Source organism: Anomalospiza imberbis, chromosome 2, assembly GCF_031753505.1.
Source record: "Anomalospiza imberbis isolate Cuckoo-Finch-1a 21T00152 chromosome 2, ASM3175350v1, whole genome shotgun sequence".
In the NCBI taxonomy this organism is placed as follows: Eukaryota; Metazoa; Chordata; class Aves; order Passeriformes; family Viduidae; genus Anomalospiza; species Anomalospiza imberbis.
In genome coordinates, this window is record NC_089682.1 from 40,618,998 (window position 1) to 40,632,632 (window position 13,635).

The following is a 13,635-nucleotide window of genomic DNA, read 5'->3' on the forward strand; positions in this document are numbered from 1 at the left end:
ACTTCCTTTTACTTAATTTGCCATCTCCCAAGAAAACCAAATCTATTTTAACCCCTTGATTTCTTTCACTCTTTCAAACTAAAATTCTTTACTACAAAATTTCGGCCATGAACTCTTTATGGGCATGCTTCTTTCCCATTCTGTATGCAAAGGGAATTGATATTCCATCCCATTTTAATAATTTAAAAATAAATTAGAAAAAATAAATCCACTTCTAATCAATCTAGCTATTCAGTCTGATTTTAAAGCTTTTTGCAAAAACCATTAGAGGGACAAACATTCATTTAAGAGCTGTAGCTAGTGATTTTTTTGCTAGGTGCAAAAAAAGCCTACTCAATTAACCTTTATCTTTATAGTAGTTCACAGGAAGTTATTTGTTGTTATCACAGACTTGCTTTTTGCAAGTTTAACTTTCAAGATACTTGTTTCCAGCTGCTGAGACACCTGATTGCAACAGGAAGGAGGGGAAAAACATCCCACAAAATCTGACACCCAAAGATCACTCCAACAGCAGTGCACCCACCAGGAATAAACTAAGCTAGCAACATCCTTTTTACCCTCCTGATCTCCCTAAAAGGTCTAATGCAGAAAGATTATTCCAATAATTTTATTCTGCTCCTTTGTAGTTGTGAACCCTTCTTCAAGTGCAGTCATTATGAAAATGAGCTCCCTGACAGCCAGCACACTCCTCCTAAGCATGGGAGCAGGAACAGCCCTAAAACACCCCTTTATGGTCCCTTCCAACCTGACCCATTTTGGGATTTTGTTTCTCTCTGAAATTTGAAGCAATATACCACCATGTCAGGACTAAGTTTTTGGGGGGTGTGGAAAGGACAGCTGATACTCTCACACTGCACACAAACACATTTATTTCAGCCTGGCTTGAGGTGGTAATTTTTAAAGTTTTCCATCTACCTGCTGAACTGAAGAGTGACTCTCTTACAGCTTTACACTGTGAATGTTCTCTGCTGGTTCTACTGTCACAAGTTCTACAGAGTGACATGAATGACAGTCTGCCATTTTTAATTTGTGAACCTCTGTATGAGCATGTGGATCATTAAGTGAAAAAGATCAAAAGTCAGATACTTCCCTTTCTTCATGAACACAAAAAACACCTAATTCCGTCCACATAGGAAGACCAATTGAGCATCCTACATTCTGCAACATCAAGAGTTCACATAACTGTAGGAAATTTGCATAGAAAGAAGAATCTTGTGAGCTTTTCACAAATCAGAAGGACTCTTAATATCACAAAAGTAATAGCAGGTTTCTTTTTAGCTGAAATCAGGTTAATATCTGGCTCTCCTCTCATGCATTTTTATCAACTGTAAGTTTTTAAATATCTTCCTAATCCCCCAGTCATCATGAAGGTGCACTGACCCTCAGCTTTACCAAGCTGTAACTTCAATTACACTAGTCTATGACAGAGTTAATTAGAATGTACTTCCGCAGCAGTAGAATATAGTGGCAATATAAATGAGAGCACAGAAAAATGAGATCATGTGACAGTAAAAAAGACTTTAAGAATTACTTAATCTGAAAACTACACAAAACAATCCATCATTGTTACAATATCAAATCCTTAAAATTTCCATTACTTATTTCTGTAATGTCACCAATAAACAGCCTCCTGATACCCAAACTCAGCTGTGCCTTGGAATTTATTTAGCACATTGCATTCACATAATTCATTCTTTATTTCCACATATTTATCAGCCCTTCTCACTTATATAGACTAGAAACCCTTACTCAAAACTCTAATGAAGGGTACCTATCATGTATGGCTGATTAAGCTGATTGCTGAATCCAAATGAACAGCCAGCCAAAGCTCTGCTCCACATAACTGGATGAATTGGTTACACTGGGAAAAAGAGGGTGCATGAGTAAAAGCTTTTGGGATTTGAGCCGCTGGACTCAGATGGTCTGAATTCAATTGTGTTGCCAGCAGATTAAGGATAACAGATTTATCAAAAAATATTAGACATTCCTGAAACACTATGGTTACAAATTTTTACAAAATATTATCAACATTGCAAAAAACACCACACTTTTTACAGAACACCAAAAGTGTGCTTTAATAGTAATTTCACAAATTCTGACAGTCGTTTTAATGCCTCCCCTTCCCCCTTTCTTTCTGAAATGTTTTTTCCATTCTCATAACAGTACATTTGTCTCAGGGTAGCACTGTACTTTCACACAATAAGACTGTATTCTAGAAACTACTTGTTTCATTAATGTCTTTGCCATTGTATATATACAGTGCACAGTAATATGATGGATGCCCTATCCAGAACACAGCTGCATTATTAGATGTACAATGTGTTATCACCAACTTTGGAGCAAACAGGCAGCTGAAAGCAAAATGGAAGAAAAAGGAGGAAAAAGCACCTGGTGGGCTGAGCAGGCAATGAGACAAATGATAGAAGTTTAGTGTTCCAAGCAAAAAATATTTTAAAAGAATGCTATCAAATTGAATTGTTACTTCACCAAGGAGAGGAGAAAGGCAAAGGACACTTGGTGAACATTAGCAAAAAATCTGGCTTTAGTGGTGGACGACAGTGATCTACAGTTCTGCATAATAGGCTGTTCGCTCTATAAATCTGCTCCACTCCACAGCACTTCCCCAAGTAGGTGATATATTTCTAAAAAGTTCCATTTAAATGTCACCCTGAAAGCTTGCCACGCTGAGGACCATTCTAAATGTCAGAACAGTCTCACACGACCTATGACAGAATTTAGGATTAGTCTGTGCCACATCTTCCTAAAATGAATTTTTAAGACTAAGTTATTATGCCTTTGGAATTTGGGTTCTGATCTGTGCTGTTATTCAGTCTGTACTTCAAAAGTACAGAATTTTTCAGTTTATCTCAGTTTTCAAGGCTCAATACGTTTGGAAAAAGCAATGAGGAATTTTACAGTAGAACACATTCTTCTGACATCCTTTAAAGGAATGAATGTGAATCACGGCTGCATTTCGGATTTCAGTCTTGGCACAAACACCAATTCTTTTACAGAATGCAGAGAAAAATAAATTCCATTAGCTCCACTGTACACAGAATTGAACATGAAGAGATACAAAGAGACTGGATCCCTGTAGCTATCATAACACAATAATCAGAATCAGACACAATCTTTAAATACCCTTAAAGAAAAAAGTGAGTGAAATTCACTAAACATTTAAGTTTGACCCAACCAAGATGGAGAGGCATTAAAAAGAAGGCACTAGTATATAAAAGGGGGAAAAAAAAGATCACAGAAAGCATGAAATTAAAAACTTTCACAGTTCATAGTCACATGAAGGACACACATGCATTAATTTATAGGAGACCACCACCTGGTTTTTAATGCATTTATTATTCATATTATATTCACATTTTATGGCTCTGTTATCATTAGCACCCATTTACTCTTCAGCATCAATTCATTTTATGCCAGTTATTGGAGAACCAAAGTAAGGAAATCCATTGACAAAGGAATGATTCTTGGTGCATATATAGGATAAAAACTCTAAATGTTTTCTGTGGTTGGTGCATTCAAAATATTTTTTTGATTAATTGTGTGGGTTTTAGTAAGATGTAAGCTTTAGCTGAAGCTTCACCTTGGAGAAATTGATGCTCTTTTACAAAATATTTTTACATAACTTCTAAGACACTCACATCAAAAGTACCATTATCCAGAAGGACAATTTAAGTTCAAAAGGAAAAAAAACTAATGAAAATGACAGATTAAAAAAAATGCCTTCTAAGCCACATTGCACGAAAATTTATATAGACTACAAGGATGTTTTATTACATAAAATTATGTAATGCAAGGGTAAATCTTGAGGCACAGTTGGAGATTATGCAATAGGCAGCTTCAGCTGCAGCAGCATCTAGCTCGTGACTACAAAACTATGCAAATATAAAGCACGTGGTTTTCTGAATTATTGTTTTTTTCTTGGAAAAAGTTGTTCCATCCGTGCAAAACTAATACAATAATCTAGTCTGTACTTAATTATTATACAAGATATTCTAAATAAAACATCAAGCTCAGGTTTAAGTAGGACTTGAGGGAATCATAAACCATGTGCTGGCCCTCTGAACCAAAATTAATTTCATCTTAAAGACTATATAGGTCATTGTCATAACAGTTTGGATGAGAAAATTGTATTGGGGGCCAGTATTCATCTCATACTGCTAATAGTAGTCCTTATCACTTATTACTGTAATAAAAGGTAGCCCACAAACTAGAGAAGGTATATGAAAGAGGTTAATAGCACAGTCATCTAAATGTACAGTTAGTACTGCCAGATTCACTGCATCAGATTTTATTTAGTGTTACTCTACTGCATCCTGCATTACCAAGCATAAAATAAACTGCATTTTTATAGCACACTGTAACTATTTTATGACTTCTATTTATTAGAAATACTTTTACTGTTTTCAGATAAAATAGATAGAAATACTCAAAAAAATGCATGTGCTATTCTGTCATTTTTCTTAGAAAGTACTTTGAAAATCTTTGAAATTTACTTTACTTGTTCTGTTGCATACATGGACTGGGTTAAAGTGGTAGGTAATTCCACAAATTTTACCTGGAAATTTCATTGTGTTATTACAGAAATGCTGCTTGTGATGTTTCACAAAGCTTTCAAGATTTCATTCCTGTACTAAGCCATCAAGTGGCTGTGCTTTATGCACTGTCAGTCAGTGTACCTGATGGATTAAAAAGCTCCACCATCCCAACTCACCTTAAACAGATAAAAAGCTTTAAGGGAAGCTGAAAGCAGCATTCTTGTTTATGCTCAGACACCCCAAGGACATCTCAGTCACTGGTCACAGCCAGCACAGATTCATGAGAGAAAAGTCCTTTAAAAAACAGAATTTCCTCTTATGATAAGGTACACTGGGTAACCTGCCCAGGTGATCAAAGGAAGATTGCTGATGAAATCTTTCTAGATTTCAGTAAAGTTTTGATCTTGTCTCTCCCAGCATCCTTCTGGACAAAAGGTCCATCCCACAGCTGGACAAACGCATCATGGGACGGGTGAGTGACTGGCTCACAGGCTGGGCACACAGGGTTACAGTGAATGGGAGGACATCAGACTGGTGACCTGTCACTGGTGGGGTTCCACAGGGCTCCATCCTTGGCCCTGTGCTCTTCAACATCTTCAAAAATTACCTGGACTCAGGACAGGAAGGGGGACTAAATTTGCCAATGATACTAAATTGGGAGGAGCTGTTGACTCCCTCAAGCAAAGTCAAGTGCTGGATTCTGCACTTGGGATGGGACAGCCCTGGATTTGCCCACACAGTGAGGAAGGAGAGGGTGGAAACACCAGAGGCAAGTTGAATCTGAGTCACCAGTGCCCTGGCAGCTGTGTTTGGAGACTTCTGTTTATTGCTCTGATTTCTGGCACATCTCACCCATCCCACTCCAGTAACCCTTTTCAATAGGGGGTGGACCCATGCAGAAACAGAGGGAGAGCAGGTTGCAACAGAAGCAGCCAGCATTCCACTGATTCCTATGCTTTCCTCTCCTGGACCTCTTAAAATCACAATCCACATTTCTTCTAGGATACTGTTGGCATAGGCACCTACACATTAACAAGGCTACAATCAAATGGGAGGGAGGATAAATCTTTTTGTCTTTGCTCCTATTAACAGTCTAACAAACCAATTCTAGCAGCACTGGACTACAGCCACGAAAAAGCACATAGTAAGAAGCTAAAAAAAAATGCTCTCAAAAAATTGATGTAAAGCTTGTACAGACTTTCACTGGGATTAGTTCATTTCCAGATATTACTTGACCCTCCTGATGCTCTCTGGGTGTTATGTGACAAGACACACACAGAACAACTCTAACCTGTCAAGTCTAACTTGGGAAGATGCTACTGAAATGTCCCTGTTCATCAAACCATGGCATTCATCTACCTGGGGACCCAAATTCTGAGAGTTACAGGTCACATTACTGGGCATAAGCACATGATCCGTGCAATAGAAAGTGTGCAGCCAAACTACTAACATGCACGCTGAAAAATAACCTCCTCCCACCTCCAAGAGAAAAACTCTGAACAAGTGACAGATAACTGACAGTCCAGATCATGTACCACATATTTTATGTGACCTTTTTTTGTTGGATCAGTATGCAGGTTTCAAGTATTTGCAGGTAAAATCTTAAATATTTTTGAAAGGGAACAGCTAAAAGAAACAGGAATCCTTGCAAAGTAAATTTTCCATATGGTGTAATAGGAGCCAGAGAACTGATCTGGGGTCACCCAAACTGTCTTTATTTTTAAACACATGAAAACATAACACACATGCCAGATGACTGCAGACTTCTGTTCAAAGCAGCAACTTCAACCTCACTGCCCCAACTCAAGGCACACTGGTCAAGCTATGGGCTCTATCTGGTACTTTCCCCCTCACACCACTCCCCAAGTTTTTCTGTGAAAAATCCATCTCGCTCAGATGAGGAAATAATATTTTTAAAGCATACTGATTCGCACCACAAGGTTTTTCCTCACTAAACCACTGTATTTTCTATTGAGTTTTGAATTCCCAGCTGGTTTGGGGGCAGAGGGGTACATTTGAACTAGGTAGTTGGATTGGCAGGAAAATATTTCAATGATAAATTAAGGATGGGCTTAGGAAGAGCTGGGAGGGTCTAGTTTTGTTGGGCTTTTACCCTGTAGGAGCTGCCAAGACTTGGAGAGCCAGAAGACTCATCTCAGGTCTATATTCCATCACCTGTTTTCAAATCCAAGGAACTCCAGTACTTCAGAGGAATATTTTTACTGGAGAACAAAGGAGAAAACCCATGCTGTTTTCAACCAAGGAAGCAGAAAAATCTCTTTTGCAGAGGCTGATATTTGAGGAGTAGTGAGAGCATTTTCCTGAGAGGCTAAATACTGCCTGCTGGCCATGTTCTTGACAAAGCAGTAACTCCAGCTTACTCAAGGGAAAAACCCAAACTGTACCAAGATACCAGTAATTGCAAAGTGGAGGCAGGTAACTAAAGTGAGGGGGGAAATTTCCCCAGTAGCAGTAGTGGGAAGACCAAAGAGGTGAAGCTGAGCCTGGGGGAGGGAGCTTGCTGCTCCTTGCCCTGCAGGACATGGGTGCTCCTATCCCTGACAGGCAGGGCCATTCTCAGGGGGCACCCCAGCCTCACACTGGGACACTCCAGGCCTATTCCTGCCCTGCTGGGCAATTCAGGATTTCTCAGCAGAGAAAAGCACCTTTTCCACCAGTAAAAAAAAAAAAAAAAAAAAAAAAAATTCATCTCAAACTCTTTCTTTAAAAGTATAATCTTTTTTAAAAATCTCTTTGCTTTTCTCATCAATTTTTATATTCCCTTAACTTCTTTCTATATTCCTTCCAGGCTTTTTTTGAATCTTTTCATCACACAATTTTTTCCCCTCTTATCTGCAATTGTATTTTTCATGGACTTGTTCATCCAGCTTGGCTTTTTTTCCCCCCTGCCTTCCTATCCATGCTGTAGCTACATCTCCATAGCACATATCACCAGTGGGTAACCATTAACTCATCTCTCAATGCTTTGTTCCCCTTCTGTGTTCTTTCTTTATATTCAACATCCATCCAACATTTCACTCTTGAACTTCACCTGTCTAGTGCTTTATATTGCTAACAAAAGACCAAAACAGGTTTTGGTTACCACTCCAGTGCATTCCCTGTCCTACAAAACACTGCTGTGACATTTCACTGTGCTCACTGTCTGAACAGGTGGCTGCAGGAGCAAACTTCTCCCCACCATCCCTTGCAATGAAAAGGAGATTCTGCACTGGCAAGTAAAAGAGCCCAAGAAAGCAAAGAAAGGAAAAATGCATAACAGTGAATATAAAGAACAAAATGGAAAGGCAAGAAATACAAAATCACAGGCAATAATATCCTACAAGCAGGACACATTTCCACATTCAAGCAAAAACAAAAACCCCCAGAAAAACCAAAAGAACCCACACCATAACTATGTATGTAAAAGCAAAACATTTAAAAATTAATTGTAGAAATCATTAATTAAAAAACATTTTAGACTTTATGTTTAAAAATTAAGCTGTAACACCACTGAATATGTGTCCTGCCAAGCTATTGCAGTACCTCATGCTAATGACAACTGGGTGTTTGGTCCTCTTTCTGTGTTCTGTATTTTTTATACTCTGCCAGCTCTGCCCATGGGATGTTTCGGACCAACAAGGGGCTCTGGCCTTTCCTGCCACCAGCCTTGAGCGCCACCACAGCTGTCACCTACCATGGCAACTGTGCTGACCCAACAATGTGCTTCTCAGCAGCCAAAACCAATCAGATCTGGCTCTCCTTTCAAGTGCTATGCAAACTGTACATGTACACTTCTAAAGAGTCTTTTATACCAATTCATGCATTGCCTTTTTGGGTAGAGCTTGGTCATATAGTCAGATGCCAACCAAGCTTCCAATGTCTAGCAGCTCATACTTGATTCCTATTGTTGAGACAGGGAAGAGCAATGAAAATCTGAATACTCCATCAAATCAATTAGACAAGTACTCTGGTTTTGCTTCTCTCTACTTCTAATTATCCCAGTCTGCCAATGTTGCCAGTGTCAGCACAGCTTCACATACCAGATCATGATAATTAGCAGCACAAACTTCTGATCTCTGATGTAGGAATTTCCACCAATTAACAAGTTAACAGTTAATTAGGCTTAAACAAAAAAAAAAAAAAAATCTCATCATCTAGTGCTTGTGTAGCCTGAAATTCTCAATTACACTGTGGTAGTTTAGTTGCAAGGAGCAAGGCAGGTGAGGAGCTGTGAAGCCAGGCAGATTGGGATCCTCAGCATCCGGGAGGTGCTGTGAAACTACAGGCAGATGCTGGCCTTACAGCTGATAATGATACCACAGAACTAATTTGCCCTTTCCTTAAAGGAAAGCTCCATCCAGCGTTGGCATTCCAACTGTATTCTGTGTTTTGTTATATTTATTAAATTAACATCCATCTAAAGGAACAAGCCATCTAAACCAGCAGCCATGTAAGACAGTTCTTCACAGTTAGAAGTTATTTAGCTGGAGATAACTCAAAATACCAAGTATCTATAGTGAAATGTTTAAGGTGCTATGCATTTTTGCAGCACAAGTCAGAATAGGGCTAAATGAATGCAAGTGGCAAGCATTAAAAAAAGGCTAATTTATCAGAAGAAATAAGATGGTTTTGGTTTACTTATAACTTGAATAGTCACATTTGTCAAATATTTGAAAAACAAGGTATTTTTTTTTGTTTGTGAAATCTATCCTCTTTAAAAAAAAAAAAAAAAAAAAAAAAGAAAAAAAAACAATTACAAGAAAACTACTAAGGTGAGTGGAAAAAAACAGCTCTACTATCCAAGTCCTAATAAAGGAGACAAAGCAGCAGGCTTAGTCAATCCAGCCTGGGAAACAGCTGTTCCCTGTTGGGTTTTAGCAATATAAAAAGTAAGACAAAAACCATGAAGCAAATAGCTTGCTCTAACTAATTGTTTCTTTCCTTCATGAAGCAATTCTGACATGTCTTTCCGTGATAATGACTAGATTTCCTCCAAATTCAGAAGGCTGCCTCTCAGGCACTCTTTCCTCCCTTTTCAGAAGAAATAATGGGTTTACATATTTAGCCTAATTTTGGTATCACTTTACACGTTTGGTAACTTCACAGCACAAGCAGAATTTGAGTATCTTACATGCAGAGCATCAGAGCCACCGTACTGGTGAACCCTGGCACCATCTCAGGGTCCTCAGCTTCAACAGGACTGCAGTCACCTGTCTGAACTTCAGTTTGGGCTCCTCAAGTCCTCTTGATTTGTTGGGTGAAAGGCTATGAGCACTCCTACATTTTCAGAGTCTATTTTCCCAGTGCTGTTTTGCCTTAAACAAGTATAACCTACTCAAAAAAAGGAAAAAAAAAAAAATCAAATGTTCATATTGTATGGTATAATTAATGACTCTGTTTCTCTCCTTAAATAAAGAGCTGAATATCCCAGGATTCACAAGGTACTACAGGCATTGAGGCTTTGTTCTTTTTTTTTTTTCCAAACTACAAATAGGACAAAAAAGGAGAACAAATCTCCGCATGTTAGCACTGCTCCATGCCAGCTGCTAACCACCCATGAGTGTGGTCTCCCTCTGTAACACCTCCTGACACACACATGAGACAAATGAATGTTTCAGGACTCCAGTGTGAGTACACAGAGCTTGGGTTGCAATGAGATCTGCCTGCTGTCACTGCCTACGGGATGATACCACAATGAGTTTCTATTAGCTTAGTTGCATCTTCAGTAGGGGTCTGTTTTACGACAATACACAGACATTTATGGTTTTTATTTTAGCAACTGCCTTGTTAGCAAATTACAAAAGTAGCTTTCTACTGTAAACCTTTGCAACTATCATCACACAAAGAGTATCTTGGTAATGATCTGAAATTACACAAATCTCGTAAAGTTTCCAAATAAAGGAACTAGTTCTTTAAATTCAAAATGCTGATCAACTGAAATGTTCATTTCTGGAGGTCCCATAGTATTATGACAGCAGCTATCATGTCCATCCAATCAAAGTGAACATCCAATCAAAGTGAAAGGCAGGAGAAAATAAACCCCATAATCTTAGCTCCAAATTAACTTCCAACTTCATTTGGAGGGGAAGAAATAGGGAAGAACTACTCCCTTAATTACAGACTTTCTTTCTTTCTAATTAACCAGAATAATTGAAGCATGACTTCTTAAAAGCCTCTTGCCTAGCATCTCCCACAGTGGAAGCTTTTTGCTATCTGCCAAACAGTATTAAGTCTTGAAAAACTTCTGGCTGGATAATCTGCTGGCTAATACTACTGCACAGGGTGCACAGTATCTTTCTTAAAAGCCCTCGTGACTTCAAAAAGTATAATTAAAGTTCTGTTGGTTTTTCAACTCTGATTCTTCTAAATAGAATAACTAGAGATTGCAAAAGATAAAATATTGTCTCTTGATAATTTGAGATTCAGAGGAGTACTACTTAAAATCTGCTCTCATTATGACTTTTATACATTTTTTTAGAAATCAAACATTAATGGCAATGCTATTATTTAATGGCGATGCTATTATTTAATAAAAGCTTTTCTTTTTAGGAACACATATTTCAGTCTCAGCATGGTTTTGCATTGTCATGTTAAGTAAAATGTAATAGTTCCACCCAGTGGTCTTCCCCAGCATTGCAGAACCGAGATCAGAAAGTAAAGTGAAGACATCTTTGCACCAAATTAATTGCAAAAACCACCTAATGTCAATAGGAAGGGCAGAAGTGACTTTTTGAACTTACACAGTAAGTACTTAGTATTGTAGCAGCATGATCAGATCACAGTTATATAACAGCTTTCTTTTTGTACAACACATCTGAAAGCAGATTTACCTGGTTACAAGTACTTTGAAATCATAAGGCAAAATTAAAATTGTACTTCATTTTTTAATTAGTATAAAATTTCCTACTTCCATAGTGTGAGATTATTAAATAACTCTGTCAAAAATCTGTCTTTTCTAATTTTCATAACATTCAGCATCTAGAAGATCCAATACAGAGCTCACTATGCTAAAAAATACAAAAGCAGAGACAAAGAGACTCTCCTAGGAGCTTTCAGCATTGTTTATGTCCCTCAAATGTTTCAGCTGGAAGTGTCAATTCCAGATGTATTGGTCACAGATGACTGACAGCAACTTCTGTAGCTCAGATACAACTGGGAAAAAAAAAGCGCAAAACAATTTTTTATTGTCTCTCTGACCCACTGTTCCTGCAGCACTTGGGAAAAAATGAAAAAACATGTCAGTGGAGTCCACTTGGCATCTTAAATGACAGGGAAAATGTTTGTCATGTGAGTGCATACACAATGGTCACAGAAAACACCAATGAATTTTACCAAATTGCCTACAAATTAGAAAGGCAGAGCAGGAGCCGATAATGAGGTTCAGGTAGCATGCTGCACATTTTGGTGTTGTGTTAGCAACTTTCACCACTGCATTCATAAATATTAGATTCTGTTAACTCTTTCTGGTGTTCTGGATAACCTTCCTCTGGCAGCGATGGTTTCTGCTTGCCCTGTTCCAGGTCATTAAGATCAGTCAAATTCGCAAGACAGAGATCTTGACCTTGTCAAATCCAGTCATTCAAAAGACAGCTTCAGTTTGGGGAAAGCAGAATGTGAGCTGCTATTTTCGCGTTCCCTATGCACTGTGACAGACACAGAGCCTTTGTTATTAAATAAGCATTATACTCCCCACCCACAGCTGGCCTTCTCTCTTCCAGCAGCCCATATGGTGCTGCTCATATTTCCTCCCTCTCCTCCCCTTTTGTGCTGTTTCAAAAACCCTAAGATCCAAGCACAGGATGCATTATGAACAAAGCTTTCTTCACACTCCTTTCTCTATATAAGCCTTGCCACTAACTTAGAAGCCATTTTCATGTTCAAAGACCAGCAAGCAAAGCTGCCCAAACAGCCTGACCCTGGCAGTGCTCATGCTTTCATAGCAGCAGCTCAGCTGGGAGCAGTGGCAGCAGCTGCTTGGCTTATAGGGCTGCAAACACTTCACTTTCAGAAGAGAAACATCAAATTAACAGCACAGCCTGCCCCTGGCTGCTCACTGTATCCCAGAGGCTTGCCACCATCCTAGATTTGACACTAGGGGGTACAGCAGACCAAAGCAAGGTAATACTCAAGGCTGCTTAAAGTTCAGTGCAACTTTTTGGCTTGAAAATCTAGATTTGCCAAATTCAGCCACTGGGAGGAGTGTCTCAGTGCAAGCTTGAGCAGCAGGGAAATGGGCAGAGAGTCTGAACTGCTGAAGGAAAAATTGTACCACAAAAGCCATTAAAAATTACTAACTGCTGTCTTCTCCAGAGTAGTCTGATTAAGATTTAAATAAATTTTTAAAATGTACCTATACCAACAAATCCCTAACAACAAGGTGGGGCAGGCAGATTCTTGAAATTCAGAATTGCAGGAAGATTACCTCAGGACCTAAACAGTCCTACCAGTAGCACACCCTTGTAGAAGTAGCTTCCAAAACTCCATTTCTTTATTCATTACAAACTCCTGGGGTCCCACAGCTCAGGGATTCAGGCACCAAGCAGCCTTTTCATTTCTCATCTTTGTGCACTGCATCCCCAAGCCCAGTATTCTGGGCATTTTCTGCTCTCACAACTACCTGTGACAGAAATATCTCTACCAAGAAGAGTATTCGGCACAGAGATACTAAAGTGACATCCACAAAAGGGCACATTCATTAAAATGCTCAGAGCTTACACGTCTAAGTGTTTAAGCACCTAGACACAGCCCTGAAATGAGATGGTCAAAAAGCAAGAGACTTCAGCAATCACTTGTCCGAGCAGGATTTTACCAGGAACCTCTAGTAAGCATGTTTGAGCCCTCCAGATGTTAGCTTGCACATCTGTTTCAGCAACACTGACCTACAGAAGTGAGCCTTTGCCCATAACCATGGACCTGTCTGTAAAACAAGGCACACAAACACTCCAAACTCTTAGAAAGCATGAAGCCTTTAAACACAGAGCAGGGGGAAGAAAGGGGACACACACACTTGCTAAATACTACCACTATCACTGCATGCAATTCAGTAAAAATGAACTAAACTTGAAACAGGGATTGAAGCTGA

At 38.9% G+C, this 13,635-nt stretch overlaps 1 protein-coding gene across 1 annotated transcript in view; it reads right to left on the minus strand.

Annotated features, from left to right (window-relative positions):
• The window catches only part of ROBO2 (roundabout guidance receptor 2), a 1,029,216-nt gene that overhangs the window by 978,083 nt on the left and 37,498 nt on the right, over positions 1–13,635 (minus strand). The window lies entirely within an intron of this gene.